The following is a 17968-nucleotide window of genomic DNA, read 5'->3' as shown; positions in this document are numbered from 1 at the left end:
TGGAATGGCCTATTAACACAAATTTAATAATAAATCTCCATTCCCCTGTTAAATGAGCCAGGACAAGTTTTGTTCATTATTATGTTCCTGTAAGAAAGGCTATAGGAATATTTTGATGGTTTAATGAATTTGTAAAAGTTGACCTAAGCACCAAGGGGTCTGGGTTGAAGAAAAATACTTTTTGTTTTCTCTTTACAAGTTCCATGGTATAAAATGTGTACCCTGTTTTTAATGAGCAAGCCTTCTTTTTAATCATCCTGACTGATTTATTTCTTATTATCAAAGTGGGCAACATACCATCTACATGTCATTCACGTGAAATAACTATATGTACTCTGAATAAGATCTAGATGCAAAAGACCCGTAAGTGTACATTTATTCAAATGAAGGTGGAAGTCTTTAAAGCTATCCACCCAGGTATCTTATGTAATCTTCTATCAGGATTGTATCTCCATTTCAGTTTGTGTGACACTACCTGTTTTGAATAGGATAAAGACTCATTGTTACTGTCAGGTCTGTTTTCAAACTAAATATTCATCTAGTCCTTTGTGGCTGCCATTTTTATCACACTTTTAGAACAGCTTCCCTTTGCCTATCTGCCATCTTCCTGCAAATCTCTGTTTCCCTTGTATGATTTCTAGTGAGACAAGCTTAGACCTGGCTGCCTTTCTCTCAGTAACAGAGAAAAGAAATGTCTCTGGTGCCCATGCTGCAAAGAAAGTTGATTCATGTGTAAATTATCATTTGGCCTTTATTTGCTTGGCCTGTGGAGAGTGCACATGCAGATAAAAGGTTCGGTGGGTCAGGGCTCAGTATGTGCAGGTTTCTCCAGTGGCTCCAGTGACAGTGTTAGAATTGTTGTCACAGATTATCAGACACGCTATGATGTCTTATCATTATTTATTTGCAGTTTTCTGTGTAAAATAAACTCTGACGCGGAAGACGCTTCTATAGTAATAGAACACCATGTACCTGTCCCCCGTTTGTTCTGTTGGCTCACATCCTAAATAAGAAAAACTGGTTTGTGTTTTCTTGAAGTTGGAACTGAGATCTTTATGTTTCTGGCTACAGTCTATCTCCTTTTTCTTCTACCTCATGTTTTCCTTTCTTCAAACTTGAATGTTGTCCAGGTTGTTGGGAAGCATGGATAATATCTTAGTAACACATCCTATTAACCCAGGTAGATGTAAAATGCTGTTGGGGTACGTATAGCTGCTTCTAGGCACTATGCAGAAACTGGATAGTTGCAGAAACTGCAAAATCTGTTCTCTGTGACTCAGTTGGTTTCCTTTAAAATAAAATTGCTTACCATGCACTCATTATTATCTTCATTATTAAAGGAGGCAAATAAAGGTTTAGGGCTGCTTTTTTTTTTTTTTTTTTACCACATATCAACCCTCTAGATGTACAGCTAAAGTGAATTCATAAGGTAAATCCCTTTGTGTGTGTGTGTTTGTGTGTGTATAAAAAACACTAAGAAATGCATTAATAAATCCCAAAATGATATGATACCTTCAGTCTACTCTTATTATGTAGGTCTTATAATATGTGTCAGAAGGGTAGAGCTGATATATCTATTTCTGCAGCTTTTATTTATTGTGTAATTAATATTATGTATATATGTTGTCATGTTATGATCCATGTGATTTTTTTTTAAAGATTTTATTTATTTGACAAAGACACAGAGAAGGAACACAAGCAGGGGTAGAGGGAGAGGGAGAAGCAGGCTTCCCGCCGAGCAGGGAGCCCAACGTGGCGGCTCGATCCCAGGACCCCGGGATCATGACCTGAGCCGAAGGCGGACGCTTAACGTCTGAGCCACCCAGGTGCCCCGATCCATGTGATTTTTTAGAGTATGTTAGAAACCAAGAGAATATATTTTATAACACTTACCTTGCTAAATTGATGTTTATCAGAACATTATTGAGTCATAGCCCCTTTGGTAAGCTTTCCTTTATTACAGTAAAATTAAATGAGTTTTAAATAATGCAGTTAGTGTTATAAAATACTGCCTTCATTTTTTTCAAAAGTTATCTTCACTGTTGAAGAAATTATATCTGGAACCAAATTCCTTGTACTTGGACAAAAAGGTATAATTTTTCATTGGAATTTTTGCTCTTCCATTGAGGAAACAACCCACTGTTTTGAGAACGCAGATAGTTAACCATAGGTAAATTACCTTTAGTTCCTTGTCACCAAGGCCTGAACAGCAGGGTGATCTTTCTCCTTCCTTCTCCTTTCACTTTCTGTTCCACTTTCCATGACCAAAGCCCAGCTGAGCTATGGAAGGAGGACAGTCCCACCCCGTTGTTATAAATGCTCTTGGACAAGTTTTTCCTGGTGCAGTCTGTCCCACAGCCTCCCGTGCATGGAACAGGGGAGAGATGGGTTTATGTTAAGCCTACTTATCCCTTCCCCTTGACCAGTTAAAAATCACTTCTTGTTCTCTCCTAATTTTCTTTCTCATCTCCTTCTAGGCTGAAGTAATTCACTGAGTTTAGGCCAAATGGAAAATGAAAAACCAAGAGCTTTCGTTTCAGGGGAAGGACAACCACTGGTTCAGCTCCCTTACCCTCGTTCCAAATGGTCACTTTATAGAAGAGTGCATATTTTAGCGTATAAAAACTGTTTGGCACAGATAACCTTGTCTTATCACTTGTTTGACTACAGTGTTTATAGTTTTGTTTTAACCAGGAGAGAGAATGGAGAAAGCACAGTTGAGGAAAATAGAGGAGAGTGGCTGACAGAATAAGAGGATAGGAGTAAAACTCAAAAGATGAAGTTATGGCACATAGGCCTGCTGAGTCTCATCTCTCCCCCGTGATACACTAGGAGGCTGTGCAAAGAGGCGGTGATTATATCAAGAGCATCATCATCTTGGTGTTCCTGGCATGCACACAAAGTTGTAAGGAAGTCATATAATTTTGTTTGTACGTTTGTATAATTGATGTCTTACCACAGATATTTAGTTAGGTGTGTATAAATACATGTCATGTATATGTGTATGGTATACCGCATACAAATATAACACTTGAGTGTAAGTATGAACAGTTGTGACAATTTTCCTAAGAATATATCGTATGCATCTGTTTTGAGATAGGCATGCTATAATTATGACAATTAAAGACATTTAAAGGTAGCAAACAGATTTGTTTTTATATATAATAATTTATTTACCCTGGTAGCTGAACTCAACGCAGTATCTCCTTTTTAGCTTACTTTTATCCATGAGGGGATAATGTGTTTAATTAAGCCCTCTTGTCTATAAGCAATAGAGATCCACTCAGCTAGCTTGGATTGAATTTATAGTTTGTCTTCTGAAGAAGGTTCGTACAGAGAATATAAGAACTGAACTCTGTACTGAAATTGTAATTTAAGCCATTTGGACTTTTTAATGTTGTTCTAAAGTGAAAGGAACAGAATAAGAGTTATTGTGAAGGTACTCATTGTCTTGTCATTGGAAAGTCATTGACAATTAATACTGCTGTTCAAAGCACCTACTCTTGCCACTTGTCTCTCATGAGAGATATATCTCTCTAGAGGAATCTGTTTCTCTCTGTCATGCCTCTAGTCACTACATATGGACCAGCTTCTTCCTCTTGCTTATTCTTTCTGCCCACTCAGAACTTTGGCAAATGAATAGCCTTTTGGTCTCTCCAGTTCTGACTTTACTTCAGCTGCAGTCCCCTGCCAATACCTTGGTTTCTTCCATTCAATTCTTAAGGAAATTATTTTTTTTCTGCATCTCTTTGCTTCAGATCATAGACAATGGTCCTATCAGTTGGCTGCACTTAGATCAGTATCCATCCCAGGCTCAGTCAGCTGTGGATGGAAGGTGCAGGATTATATGGTAAAAAAGACACCCCTTCTGCCGTCCTTTGAGACAGGTCTGTAATCAATTTAGTTTCACTACAAGGGGTGGTTGGTGAGCAGATACCATCACTGACACCTCTAGTATATGTGTGTGTGTGTGTATGTGTGTGTGTGTGTGTGTGCGCATACACACATGTATATATACATCATGATGTCTATATATACACATATATATAACATGTGCTATATAGCACACAGGTTAACTCCCTGATATGGGGACTATGAGCCAAACTATTAACTGTTAACCAAACTATTAACATGATCCATTGCTTAAATGTCACTCCTCAACAAAGTCTCAGGCTACACTCCCTGTATGCTTCTACCATATGGTCCCATAATACTCTGTATTTCATCACCATCATAAAACTCATCAGTATTATTATAATTACTTAATGCCTCTCTCCTCTCATAAACTCTAAGTCTGTGAAAAGAGGAACCATATCTTTCCTGCTCACCATTCTGTCCCCTGTATCTGGCCCAGTTCCTGGCTTATAACAGTACCCAAATGTTTAAGTTATTTGATTAATAAATGCCTTAAGTCTCTAGGAATCAAGAGGTTTAAATTAGAAGTTTAGTAATCATCCAAAAACCAACTCTTCTTCCTAAATGTCCCCCATTTCTGACAGTGACCATATCAGTATTTGTCACACAGGTACTGATTCATCCCTCTCTTCATCACCAAGGCAGTCAAGTTTTCTTGGTTCTTTCTTTCTCTTTCCTCTGTAATTTTTTTCTCCATTGCCATTGCCAGCTATCTCAGTCCAGGTCTTCTTCACCCCCACCTACCTGGTCTCCTGGGCTCTAAGCTCTCACCCTCTATATATCCTACATAGCTTCCTAAAAAGCAGCTTTTCACACCTCTTTCTCTGTGAGAAAAACTTTGTTGACTCCACTTCTGCCTAAAGAATGAAATCCAAATTCTTAAGTCCTTCACTCTCTTGGTCCTGCTAAATCTCTAATTAGGTTTTCAACTACTGTCCTACCCGAACTCTTTCATTCTATCCAAATGAGTCTACCTCTTCTCTGCATCTGAGCATCTCCATCCACCCTTGTCTGCTTCTCTTCTTCCTTCCACAGGACTTAACTATTACCCTTATTCTTTCAAAACCCACCTCAAGTTCTACTTTCTTCAGAAAGTTGTTCCTATTGCCCACAAGTCCTCAGTAATCACTTCTTATTCTAAAGTTAAAGGACTATCTCTGCCATTCAGCTGACCTTTACCATAGGCTACCTGACAGTATTGGGGTTTTTTTATATGTACAGTATGATAGTGAGGAGTGTGAACTGCAATCAGACTGCCTGGGTTCAAATCCTGCCTCCACAAGTTAACATCTGGGTAAACTGAGCAAGTTGCCCAACCCCTATAAACTTGAGCTATGTCATCTCTAAAATGGGGATAATAGCACTTTCCTCTTGTGAGAGTTCAACATAGTAAATCATCTAAAGCATAGTGAGTGTTCAGTAAATGTTTTTTTACAAAATTATTTGCTTATTATTGATTGATTAACTGGCTATTTTTAGGTACCTGTTATATGCTAGATACTGTCCTAGATAGAAATAGTATAAAGGGGTTAAGATTGTTATCTTAACCTCTGCTAGGAAGGAAGTCACTTCTCTCCTAACTTCCAATTAGACTCCAAGCCCCTTGCAGTCACATTCACATAATCCATACATCCTTACTGATATTTGCTATCCTCAAAACTTTTTGTTTTGCCTGTTTACAGGGAGGCATAACATAAAGTCCATGACATGTTAACTACACTGGAATTAAATTAAAAAATTAGAAGTCCATGACCTTCAAGACCATTATAACTAAAGCCCCTGGCATTGTGCTTTGCACATGGTGAGAACTCAATAAACGTTTATTGGCGTCAAAGAGCATGGCAGTGATGATGAAGACTCTAGAGCACCACAATTTCTAGCCTCTTTTTAGAGCTGTTAACTTTATTTGGCTTCTTCTTGTCTTCATTTTCCACTGAATGAATGCCAGGAAGTCATTTTCAATTTTTTTCTGTCTGATGAAGGCTTAGATAATGTCTGCTTCTTTTGGTAGCTAAATATCCCCCAAACTCAGTTTCGTGCTTCAGTGAGAAGATATTATGGTATTGCCAATGGAAACCACTTCACATTTGGGCAACATCATGATGTCTAAGTGGCTCAGATTCAAGTTTCAGTATAGATTCTGGTTCCTGCACATTTGCTGTCAAAAACCACTTTATAGGAGCCAAACTGTGGAACCCTTCCAAGTGTTAGGCACTATTAGAAGTACCATTAAAGTACTGCAGAGCTTCAAAAGATTAGGAAATTCTGATTTTTTAACATAATATGTTCTATGGTACTTCCATGAAATTTTAATGAGTCCCTTGTCTCTGTCATGGGGCTAAAAGCGATTAATATCCCCCAGTTTTTGTACCATTACAGGTTTAGAGACAACTCTTGAGTTGAAACTACTAAAATAATTATATACTGTTTTATACAACAGTGGATAGATAGAACAATTCTGGTTTTCAAATGTAACTGTGAAATAAAATCTCAAGAAAACATAGTTGTTTTTATTTATGCTGTACAGTTTAGTCCCCTCCCCAAACCCTGTCCCTCTTTACTTCCTTGGTCAGCCTTATACAGGCAATAAGACTTATACAAGATATAATGATTAAAGTGAGGATTTTATAATATAAAAAATTACTTAAAGGTAAAGATAATTGTCCACCACCCTATGGTATGATAATTATATAATTTAGAATAAAATTTATCTCTAGCTTCCTACAGTCAGGGAAAAGGAAACAATAACTGACAATATCTTCTTCACTGGAAAAGCTAAAGCATATACACTCTTCTGAAAAGATCATCCTTGCAATAACAAAGAAATCATCACATATTTACTTGTAAATGAGCAATTATTTATGGAATTATTTTAGTGTCTCCTTCCCCAACTAGATTGTAAACTCCCTGAAGTCAGTGAGCACATGTGTCTTGTTAATCCCCATGACCCCAACTCCTAGAAAAAATTGTTGGTTGAAATTGAAATGAAATGAAATCACGGGGATTCTTATCCAAGAAAGACTGACTAACATAATGGGCCATATCTTCCATGAATGTTAGCAGTTAGCATTCCTTATACTGTTGATATTTTAAATATTTTATTTTCATTTTTTTCAGCTTTTTTGAGGTAGAGTTGACAAAATTCTAAGACACTTAAAATGTACGTCATGACGATCTGATATACAAAGTGAAAGGATTCCTCCCATCTAATTAACATACCCATCAACTTGAATATTTATCTTTTTTTTTTTTTTGGTGAGAATATTTAAATTCTACTTTCAACAAATTTCATTTACGTAATGCATTCTTATTAACTATAGTTACCATGTTTTAGACCCTCAGACCTTATTCATCCTATAGTTGAAAGTTTGTATCCTTTTACCAACCTCTCCCTATTTCCCCCAACCCCAGCCCCTGGCAACCACTTTTTTCCTCTCTGTTTCTAGGAGTTTGACTTTTTTTTTTTTTTCGATTCCACATATAAGTGATACCAGGCAGTATTTGTCTTTGTCTGTCTGCCTTATTTCACTTATTGTAATGCCTTCAGAGTCCATTCATGTTGTTGCTAATGGCCAGATTTCCTTCTTTCTCGTGGCTGAACGATATTCCCCTGTGTGTCATATATCTTTATCTATTCATCCGTTGATGGACACCCAGGTTATTTCCATATCTTGGCTATTGGGAACAGTGTTGCAGTGATCATGGGAGTGCAGATATCTCTTTGATATCCTGTTTTCATTTCCCTTGGATAGATACTTAGAACTGGGATTGCTGGATCACTTTGTAGTTCTATTTTTAATTTCTTGAGGACCTTCCATACGGTTTTCCATAGTGACTGTACCAATTTACATTCCTCCCCACAATACACAAGGGTTCCCTTTTTTCCATATCCTGGCCAACACTTTTATCCCTTATCTTTTTGATGATAGTCATTCTAATAGGTGCAATGTATTATCTCATTGTGGTTCTGATTTGCATTTCCCTGTTGAGCACTTTTTCATAATCCCTAATTATCACATATGTAATCTGCAAATATTTTCTCTCATTTCATAGGTTGCCTTTTCATTTTGTTGGTGGCTTGTCTGCGTGGTCTTGTTTTTTGTTTTTGTTTTTGGTTTTGGTTTTTTTGCTGTGCACATGTTTTCAGTTGATATGGTTGCACTTGTTTATTTTTGTTTTTGATACCTTTGCTTTGGTAAGGCAAAAAATCATTTGCCAAGACCGATGTCAAGGAGTTTACCCCCTGTGTTTTCTTCTGGAAGTTTTACAGCTTCAGGTCTTAAGTTCAAGTCTTTAATCCATTTTAAGTTGATTTTTGGGTTTGGTATGAGATAGGGATCCAGTTTCATTCTTTTGCATGTAGCTGTCGTTTCCCCAACACCATTTATTGAAGAGACTGTCTTTTCCCCATTGTATATTCTTGGTTCCTTTGTCGAAAATTTTCAACTAAATATGCATGGATTTATTTCTGGGTTCTCTGTTCTATTCTAATGATCTATGTATCTGTTATTATGCCAATACCATACTGTTTTGACTACTTTAAGTTTGTAATACAGTTTGAAATCGGGAAGTGTGATACCTCCAGCTTTGTTCATCTTTCTCAAGGTTGCTTTGGCTATTTGGAATCTTTTGCAGCTCCATACAAATTTTAGGATTGTTTGTTCTAGTTCTGTGAAAAATGCCATGGGAATTTCGATAGGAATTGCATTGAATCTGTAGATTGTTTGAAAAGTATGAACATTTTAACAATATTAATTCTTCAAATTTTCGAGCATGGAATATCTTTCCATTTACTTGTGTCTTCAATTTCTTTCATCGATGTCTTATTTTCAGTGTGTAGTTCTTTTACCTCCTTGGTTAAATTTACTACTAAGTATTTTTGATGAGATTAAAAATAGGATTATTTCCTTAATTTTTCTTCCTGATACAGTTAACTTTTTTATTGATGACCAATAAAAGCCCGGAGGAGAGAATGGAGAAAAAAATAAAATACAATAAAATAAATGCCTGTAAGATAACAGGAAGACATGATTCAGTGATGAGGCTCATATAGAAGACTGCATTAATTTTACCATAACTTACTATAACTTTACTATAACCAAAGATGGCCATTCACCCTTTACAGAGAAAAAGTTATATGGATCCTTATGCTTATCTAATGTAGATAATAGCCATTTATTTACTAAAAATCTATGAAGAATTAAGAAGCATCATTTTAAAGAAAACAGTACACATTGTATAGCAAATGTTACTGTTGTTTTTAGCAGAAGGGTCTCTATATTAGTTGACTTTGCTGAAGGTACAATAGAGTACAAATAGTCTCTCAATTTAATTAGAAGGTTTGTAATGCAATGTCATTTTCATTATAAGCAGAATTTATGCATCCAAATATAATTTCTCATATAACATTGAAATTTCATTTTAATGCCATTTACCATAAAGTACAACTTGGAATAAGACAGGTGTGTCTTGGATCCCCTCCAAGGGGGCATCGTACCGTAATCTCAGGGATGGGCCCTGTGTCTTGTTTTGCTTTATATCCCCACTACCCACCAATGTCTGGCATATAGGCACTTAGTGTTTGGACTAAACTATGGTTTCAGTTTTTGTTTTGTTTTTGTTTCTGTTTTGTTTTACCATGTAAGTGATTATTAAAGGGCTTAAAGCTGCATGCCTGAACAAATTTCAAAAAATCTTCAATAGTGTTGTGGGTAGTGTTGGGTTTTCTTTTTTGGGGGGAAACAAAAGAAAAATGTGTAGGCTGTTGCATTTGTGTTTTATTTCTTTTAAAATCTTTTTAAATGTGAAAATATGTTAAAGATGAAAATAATGAACAGTGGTTTATTTCTTCTTTTTACCATATTTTTCCAAAATACATGTGAATAGTACATGACTCCTTAAAATTATTTCTGTGGAATAGAAATAGCTGCTTTTAGTGAGAGTCCTATTAATATCAAAGCCATAAAGAAGCAGCAAATTCCATTTTTAACAATACACAGTTAAAATTATGTTTCTTGTATATCCAGAAGCTTTTAACAATCATATTTTTTATGATCATTTTACTCAAAGGATTGTGTTCCTGAAAATAGTAGACCTATCAGCAGATTAGAAGAAAACCCTGCTTTATCTTGTCATTTTAGTATTTGGAACGTAGCACCTATATTTTTTTGAAAAGCATTGAAAGAATTTTTTTAAATTTTTTTCATAATAGTACATTCTTTTCTCTGGAGAAGACAGCATTTGAAGTTAAGTACTTATCTCAGAAAAATGTCTGTATTTCATTTTTAATTCAATTCAGCATTTACTGAGCTCTCAACTATTTCAGAAGACTTTACCAGTCAGTCAGTCAGTCAACAAATGTTTAGTACACACCTGGTATGTGCCAGACACTGTTCTAGGCACTGTGATGGGACACAGCAGCAGACACAGCAGAGTTCCTGACCTGAAGGGGATTACATTTTAGTCAGAGCTTATGGACAATTAACAAGCAAGCCAAAAAATAAAGCTAGTAAACAAATAAATGATTTCAGTTGCTAGTTAAGTGTTGTGTTATGACAAAGATTTAAGATGACAATGGGTTGAAGAGTTGACTGGGCAGGAAGTGAGAGAGCAGTGTGACTCTCCTTGAGCTAATTGTTTTCCCCCTTTGAGGCTGCTTGGTCCTGTTACCACTACTGCCCATCATTGAACTACTTGAAAACAACATGCTTTCTTTGTACCGCAGAGCAATACAACATCACCAACAGAGTCATTTTCTCTAGGAGAAGTGAGTGGAAATACACTAGTCCAACCACATTTCTTGCCCCTTCCTTTATTGCTCACTGGATGTAAAAGATGAAACTTCCCACCTGTTCATGTTTAAATAGAGAAAAGAGAAAGCATTAAGTTTTCCATTGCCAGTAGATTATAACTGTAAAGCTGTCCTGTAATTTGGTTCAGGTCAGTTTCTACTGTATATTTTTATACCTATATAAACCTACATATATAGATGTATATAATATATACATATAATCATTTATATGAAAATGATATTAACTACAAAACAAGCTCTTGGAATATATCTAGAGAGTAAAGAACATAAAAATCTAATATATCTGGTATGGAGGTTCCTCAAAAGTTAAAAATAGAACTACCTGATGATCCAGCAATGGCACTACTGGGTATTTACCCAAAAAAATACAAGAACACTAATTCAGAGGGATACATGAGCCCTATATTTATAGTAGCATTATTTACAATAATCAGGGTATGAAAGCAACCCAAGTGTCCACTGACTTATGAATGGATAAGGAAGATGTGGCATATATATATACAATGGAATATTTTTCAGCTATAAAAAGGAATGAAATCTTGCCATTTACAACGACATGGTTGGAGCTGCAGAGTATAATGCTAAGCAAAATAAGTCAGTCAGAGAAAGACAAATACCATATGATTTCACTCGTGTGAGATTTAAGAAACAAAACAGGGCGCCTGGGTGACTCAGTCAGTTAAGCATCTGACTCTTGATTTTGGCTCAGGTCATGATCTCAGGGTCCTGAGATTGTCCCATGTCGGGCTCTGCAGGCATGGAGCTTGCTTGGGATTCTTTTTCTCCCTCTCCCTCTGCCTCTCCCCTCCCCAGCTCACACTCTCTCACTCTCACTCTCTCTCTCTCTCTCTCAAAAAAAAATAAAAAATAAAAAATAAAGCAAACAAGCAAGGGGAAAAAAATGAGAGAGACAAAGTAAGAAACAGACTCTTAATTATAGAGAACAAACTGATGGTTACCAGAGGGGAGGTGGGTGGGGGATGGGTGAAACAGGTGATGGGGATTAAGGAGAGCACTTGTCGTGATGAGCATCGGGTGATGTATGGAAGTGATGAATCACTATATCATGCACCTGAAACTAATATTACACTGCATGTTAACTAACTGGAATTAAAATACAAACTTTTTTTAAAACCTTCATATCTGGGGGCGCCTGGGTGGCTCAGCGGTTAAGCATCTGCCTTCCACTCAGGTCATGATCCCAGGGTCCTGGGATCCAGCCCCGCATCGGGCTCCCTGCTCCACGGGAAGCCTGCTTCTCCCTCTCCCACTCCCCCTTCTTGTGTTCCTCTCTCGCTGTGTCTCTCTGTCAAATAAATAAATAAAATCTTTAAAAAAAACCCTTCATATCTGAATATCAGTTTTTCAGATTAGTATTTCCATTCAGTATTAATATTAATGGAAATTATTATTTCCATTTGTAGGGTGCTTTAGGATGTATAAAATACTTCCACATATTCATCTCATGGAGTCCTCAGGAACAATGATGTGAAATAGGTACTATTATTAGCTTCATGTATTATCTTCTGTGTGAAGGAACTGAGACTCAGCCTGGAGATTAGCACAGAACCATAAAGCCAGGAAGTGTTAGAACTAGGTGCCCAGGAGTTATGTCTATGAGGCTGCTGGGTGCTTTCCACTACACTCCAGCTACAAGTAGATAGTTTCAAGAGGAAGCAGACACAAAAAATAGAAATTGATAGGATTGTGATTCTGATGCTGTGGCTAACACATCCGTGAGAAGTAATCAACAGTGTCTTTTTTAACAACAGAAGGCTGCGGGGATAAGAACAGAAAAATGGATCTCAGATTCAGTCGGAAAACTAATCAATGATTTTTAAAAGCAAAGTTTCTAAACAGCAAAGTGGCTATGATAAAAGTTCTGCAGTTATCAAGGAGGGACAGATTTTTTTTCTTTAATAGAGGGTTCTCATGCCAAGAGCATGTGCAAGTAATTCTGTGAACAAATAGGCATTAGCAGTTCAATAGGTAGTCAAGATAAGTAATAAATTTGGGGAACCGTGAGGATGCTAAAAGGAATGAGGAAAATACAATAGAAATATAATGATAACAAAGAAAGGAAATATACATTTCTCATGAGATGTTCCAACAACTAGGCATTCTAAAGTAGAAAGTACATTTCTGTGATCTCTTGGGAAAGGAAAGATGGACGCAAAGAAAGGAAGGTATTTCAAGCAAAGAGTTACAGGCACCATAGCAAATGCTTCCCCGGCAGTCGCCGTTACTGGCTGGCGTATTATTAGTGACTGAATGAACACAGAAAGAACAACAGGCTTCACCACAGGAGGAGATCTTCAGATTTTCGCTCTTACATTAGGCCCTTGCTGTGGTCACCATAAACTCTCTTCTGGTGGACCTCTGGGGAACTAATGCCAAAAAGCATTTCAAGGAGGTCACTACCGTAGAAAACTATTCCAAATCATTCATTTTCTTTTTTTTTTTTTCTGTTTTCTAATTTTCTGAATACCACTAGATTATGCACTTTTCAAGAACAAAAACAAGTGTCTCATTCACACCTAGCACAGTGCTTAGCATATAGGAGCAACTCAATAAATGTTTATTGAACTCAACTAAAGTATTCTAAAATGCAAAATCAGGGGACCCTGTCTGAGTCACTCATTCATTCAGATACTCAACCAAAGCCAAAAACCTAAGCTTGAGTCTAGACACTGCCGCTTGCCAATTCGGTGACTTTGGGCGGTTCACAATGGTAACCTCTCCAAGCCTTAGTTTCCAGGTCCATGATTTAGAGAGAACAGTTTCTGTCCTACTAACCCCACTCGTTTATATAGAATCTGAGAGTACATGTGAAGATAAACTAGAAGTTACCACGTGCTATACAAAAAACTGTCTTTTTCTGTGGAAACAATAGTGCCAAAATGCTCCGGTGGTCAGCAGGTTTCTTGGTCAAACCTAAATGCTGGGTTCCAGAAAGATAAGCAGGCTTCTTATGAGCAGGTCTTCTCAGTATCTTTCACTTAGAAGTCAGTATTGTGAAAGTAGGAGAACAGGCTAAAATTGGAATGAATGTCTTTTTTTCTATATAAAAGAAAGCCTTTTTTCAAAAGAAAGCCTCCAGTTCATATAGGTTGTACCAAAATGTTCCAATAATACCAGTCACCCTCATTTGTCAAGCAGGACCATGTGGCAGGTACTACACTTGCACTTTACGTATGTCATCTTCAGTGCTCATCACAAATTGAGAAGTAGGCATTGTTGCTGGTAGTGCCATTCATACAGATGAAAGAGAGAAAGAGAGATTACAGAACTTGCCCAAGGTTACAGCTAGTAAATAGCATTTTACAGTTAAGGAAATAAGCACTGAGAAACAAGTGACTTAAAACAGTATTTGCTCCTTCTTTTCTCTCCTTTTTTTTTCCAACCTGCTACAACTCTAGCTGATACCTGTATTTCCTCTAAACCAAAATTTTCCAAAGTGTGTTTTGTGAAATAGAAGTCCAGAAAACTGTCCCAAGAAAACTCATTGGCCAGATATGTTTGGGAGATAGTGCACATTGAAATCCTCCCTTGTGGGGTGCCTGGCTGGCTCAGTCAGTGGAGTGTGCAACTCTTAAACTTGGGGGTGTGAGTTCAAGCCCCAGGTTGGGTGTAGAGGTTACTTAAAAATAAAATCTTTAAAAAATAACAAAAAAGAAAAAGAAATCCTCCCTTCCTTGTGTTACAGTGCACATTAGCACACTGATACCTCCAAGAAAGTATACAATAAGGAGCTTTCCTTTGAACATAACCTTGAAGCAACAGCTGTTAGTATCCCACAAAGCCAGAAGTCCACAGAATAAACTTTAAGAAAAATTAAATGTTGAATAAGCTAAACAGTAAATGCAGTAATCATTATGCCAATCATTATGCCACTGTGCCAATAGACATGGAACACAATCCTCTCCATAAAATATATGTAAAATTATTGGAAATATACAATCTGATAATATTCCTGTGTTCAACCAGTTTCCTAGAGATTCTTCAAAATAATTTTTTCCTAACTCTGACAGCAACTGACATTGTAACGAAAGATGACAGAAATTCAGGTCATTTTTTCGTGTAAAAATTGTACTGTAATAAATGATTGTATTTCTTGGTACTGAAAATTATCCCAATTATTAAATATTAGTTGAAATTGGTAATTTTAAACCAATGTAATAAGCATTTCTACTTGGAGGAGAAGCCAATGATAGTCAAAACTACTTCTTTCCATTTTCTCCTCTAAAACCAGGAGAAAAATTAAGAACATTAATTCATTTAGTCCTATCAGACTAGGATTCTCCAATTACTTAAGAGTTATTTAAAACTTCTTTTGAGTGAGGCTACTTTGGTCCCAGACTGTGTTTGAACTTCAAATACTTTTTGAATCAACTCAAATAAAAAATACTACATTTTCTTCCTTTATTCTTGGAAAACATTAGGTACACTGCCTGTTTTTGTTACTTCATTGTCATATATTTTGTTAAAATGTCAGAGTTTAAATTATTATTATATGCCCATTAGTTCTGCTGCCTTGGGATGTAATGACTCATATTAGTAGTCTATGTAATAAAAAGGGTTGGTGAATTTTTACTGAACTGTCCTTTTGGGACTATAATTTTTAACATTCTCTGGAAGCTTTGTAAATCCTTTAGTGATAAAGTGCTCTTACAGTACCGTCTTTATCATTGACAAGTTGTTAAGAACCAGAACTGTCTATTACCTGTAAATATTGAACATAACACCAAGTTGATCTGACAAGTTCCTTACTTGGAGAGTCACCAAGAATACATGATTAGAATGTCACCATCTTATAAGCCAAATAAGGTGATTTTGTAATCTTATTAGCAGTAATTTTAGACTGTTCTCTGCAATTTAGTCAATGAGTTCATCTTTTTGAGGTAGAGTTACCAAACACCATCCAATTAATATAGACATATTCTTTCGCTAAATTTTACATCATTGCAGACTGTGGAAGAAGAGGAAAGACTGGTGTAGACTAATGAGCTATAATCTATCTCCATAGATTTTTTTACCTGTTCTTAAACTTTACATAAATGCCATTTAGAGCATATACTTTTTTTGTGTTTGGCTTCTTTTACCTAACTGAGATTCATCCAAATTGTTATATGTATCACTAGGTCATTCTTTTTAATTACTAAGTATCCATTTTATGAATATATTACAATTTTTATATCCATTTCCTATTGATGGACAGCTGGGCTCTGTCTGATTTTTGGCTATTATGAATAAAGCTTCTATGAACACTTTCTTACATGCCTTTTTGTAGACATTTGTTTTCTTATCTGTTTTCTTATCTATTTCCTATCTTTTGGATCAATAGCTAATAGCTAAGTCATGACATAGATATATATACATTTTATTAAAATCTGCCAAACATTTTTACCAAAGTGATTGTACCATTTTATACTCCTATGAGAGTTCTAGTTGAGTTGCTGCACATCCTCACCGACATTTGTGTTGTAGCCTCTTTAATTTGAATTTGAATTGGAGTAACTAGCCCATTTAAATTTCATGTAGTTATGAATATATTGTTTGTTTCCCCTATTTGTCTAGGTTTTCTTGTTCTTTTTTTTGTATTTTAATTGCTCTAAAAGTCATTTTAGTATGCATTTTTGTGTTATTTTTTAATGGTTGCTCTAGAGATTAAGGGTTGATCTGTGCATCCTTACCATAGTCTACTTAGATTTGATATTGTACATTTTCATATAAAATGTAAGGAGCTTACAACATTGTATTTCCATTTATCCGTCTATCCTTTTATTATTGTTGTCATATATTTTCTTTTACTTTAAAGTTTTATTTATTTAAGTAATCTCTATACCAAATGCGGGGTTCAAACTCACGACCCTGAGATCAAGAGTCACATGTCCCTGTTGGCATATTTTAAATCCATGTACCCTAAAACCACAAAATACATTGTTATAATTTTTGCATTAAAGATTCTGTGATAAAAATAAATAAACAAATAAGTAAATAAATAATAAAGATTCTGTTGTATTCTTCTAAATTAATGGAAGAAAAAAATGGTCTTTATTTTTGCCCTTATGTTTACCATTTCCATTACGGGGCATATCTTGTAGATTGAAGTTTTATCTGGTATTATTTCCCTCCAGCCTAAAGAACTTCCTCTGGCATGTATGTCTTCTAGTGCAGGTCTGCTGACCACAAATTCTCCCTTTTATCGCTTACCTGAAAATGTCTTTATTTTGCCTTTTTTTATATTTTAATTCCAGCATAGTTAACATTATTTCACTTTAATTTTTTTAATAGTTGTGAAAGGTTTTTTTTGATTATATTCAGTTAGCCACTGTATAGTACATCATTAGTTTTTGATGTAGTGTTCAATGAATCATTAGTTGCATATAACACCCAGTGCTCCATGCAGTACGTGCCCTCCTTAATACCCATCACCAGGCTAACCCATCCCCTCACCCCCTCCCCTCTGAAACCTTCAGTTTGTTTCCTAGAGTCCATGGTCTCTCATGGTTCGTCTCCCTCTCTGATTTCTTGCCACTCAGTTTTCCCTCCCTTCCCCTGGGGTCCTCTGGGCTATTCCTTATGTTCCACATGTGAGTGAAACCGTATGATAATTGTCTTTCTCTGCTTGATCACTTAATTAAGAGGTATTTTCCTGTTTGGAAATAGAGTTCTGGGTTGATGAGAGTTTTTGTTGTTGTTGTTGTTGTTTGTTTGTTTTTTGGGTTTTTTTTTTAGTTTTTAAAAGTTGTCATTTCATTGCCTTCTGACCTCCATTGTTAGTGATGAGAAATCAACAGTCCTCTGTATCATTATTCTGCTGTATGTATTATGTCTTTTTTACCCCCACTACTTTCAAGGTTTTTTTATCTTTGAGTTGTAGTAGTCTTACTATGATGTGTCCATGTGGTTTTATTTTTATTTATCCTATTCATTATTTGCTGGACTTCTTTGATTCATAAATTAATTTTTTTACCTAATTTGGAATTCATGGATATTATTAATTCAAATGTTTTTCCTTCCCTATTCCCTTTTTCCTTCTCCTCTGGGACTCCAGTTACACAAAGATTAAGTGGCTTTATGTTGTCTCACAGGTCACTCAGGCTTTTTTTTTTGTTTTTTTTTTTTTTTCAGCTATCTTTTTTCTTTCTGTTCTTTGGCTTGGATGATTCCTGTTGATGAGTTTTCAAGTTGACTAAAGCTTTCTTCTGCTTTCTCCAGTTGGGTATTCATCCATCCAGT

At 36.0% G+C, this 17968-nt stretch overlaps 1 protein-coding gene across 2 annotated transcripts in view; it reads left to right on the top strand.

The window, feature by feature from the left end:
• Positions 1-17968, top strand: part of ARB2A (ARB2 cotranscriptional regulator A) — a 392989-nt gene that overhangs the window by 352019 nt on the left and 23002 nt on the right. The window lies entirely within an intron of this gene.

Source organism: Eumetopias jubatus, unplaced genomic scaffold, assembly GCF_037043125.1.
Source record: "Eumetopias jubatus isolate StellerSeaLion01/CBP00866 unplaced genomic scaffold, mEumJub1_p1.0 scaffold_5, whole genome shotgun sequence".
NCBI lineage: Eukaryota > Metazoa > Chordata > Mammalia > Carnivora > Otariidae > Eumetopias > Eumetopias jubatus.
Note: the sequence above shows the minus strand (reverse complement) of the source record. Positions and strands in the feature narration are given on the sequence as shown.